Raw genomic sequence first — 1,596 nt, forward strand, 5'->3', positions numbered from 1 at the left:
GAATGGATGGATTTTCAAATTAATTATTTTAGCTTTACAGTTATTACTTTTATAAGCCCTCTGTCCCATGGCAAAACTTTCTAACTGGTATATACAAAAATGCTTGTTTATTCTTGTCAAGTTTCTATTTAGTTTCAGTTCTATAGGTGCATAAGCAAATACATTTAAATACACAGGATCATCTATAACTGAATTACTGGTACATGGTAATTCATTGCAGGTGGTAGTAAGAAATTAACTTCCAAGTACAAGTATAAACTTGTATTTTATGTTAAAATTCAAGTTTTACACTTTTCTTATTCTTACACTAGAATTGATGTCACTAACTTAAAGACAAATACTTTTGTTTTCTATCTCTTAGCTGAACAAAAATACATAGCATTTTCATTATTTCAAATAATGCAATATAGTCCTTTTTTTGAAAAAAATGGTCAGGGTGCTAACGAAATCATCTTTGGATGAAGTGTTCAATAAGCATACTGTATTTAAATAAATTCTCCAGGAGGATATGGAGAATTCACTGTCTTTACTTAGGAGGCTGTGTAAATAGTTATCTGTCGATTTATACGTGCTGCTCACCAACATTCCCTTATTGAAAACATCAGAATTTCCACATCACAGTTCTTGAAAGGACTTTAAGTCTTAAAATTCTGTTCTCCTTTGGCTTGCTTCTCTCTTGAGTCCACCCAGGCTTTATTAATGGTTTGCTTCATATCATCATCTCCATCTTCATAAATTTTCTTTAGAACATTCATCAGTCCCTCACTAGGATCTGTTTCAGTGTCGTATGAAGGCTTTTCTTTCTCTTTGCACTCTTTTTCAACCTGGGTCAGGTAGTTCCATCGTGTGTTTTCTATTTTCTTTCTACATAATATGAGAACTGTATCGGTCTTAACTTTTTTTGAACTTCCTTCAACAGAGATGGGTTTCAAAAGATTGTTCACAATCATGGAATAACTCTTGCCATTTAGGTTCTTTACCAAAAGATCAAATGACCTCTCTGTGAAATGCACCTGCACATTCTCAGTAGGAACTTGATGAAGGTAATGTAGATTTTCACAAACTTATCTGACGGATCCCATCCATAATTACTGATTTTCACTGTATATCCTGTTGTAATGGGAGCAACCACAAGAGCTGGCTTTTCATTGTCAAGAAGTTCTGTTTTTTTTTCTGTGATTTCTGTTGCATCTTGTTCTTGATTTCTGTCTCAATTTTGGATTTTTTCAGCTGTAAGGGCACGACGTACTCTTTTCCTAGTGGCCTTTTCCAATAACACCTTTACTTCTTCTAGATCTTTCTGTAGCTCTTCCACAGTCGAAGCCATGGTCTCTCTTAACACCGACCACCCAAGCCTCAGTCGTGCAGGAGCAGTTGTTGTCAACTTCTAATGGCCAACCACTATGCTCCTCATCTTCAAGTTTATCATGTCCATTGCAAAACTACTTGAACCACCTCTGTACTGTAAGTCTGTTAGCAGTTACTGGGCCAAATATGTTGCTGATGTTACAAGTTGTCTCTGTTGCCTTGTGAACCATTTTGAGTTCAAATAATAAAATTACTCCAATTTGCTTTTTGTCTAACATCATTCCCATA

At 35.2% G+C, this 1,596-nt stretch overlaps 1 pseudogene; it reads right to left on the reverse strand.

Moving 5' to 3' along the window:
• Window positions 1–565: 565 nt before the first annotated feature.
• Window positions 566–1,327, reverse strand: LOC102501174 (calcyclin-binding protein-like; annotated as a pseudogene).
• Window positions 1,328–1,596: the final 269 nt, after the last annotated feature.

This window comes from Tupaia chinensis, unplaced genomic scaffold, assembly GCF_000334495.1.
Source record: "Tupaia chinensis unplaced genomic scaffold, TupChi_1.0 Scaffold000581_1, whole genome shotgun sequence".
In the NCBI taxonomy this organism is placed as follows: domain Eukaryota; kingdom Metazoa; phylum Chordata; class Mammalia; order Scandentia; family Tupaiidae; genus Tupaia; species Tupaia belangeri.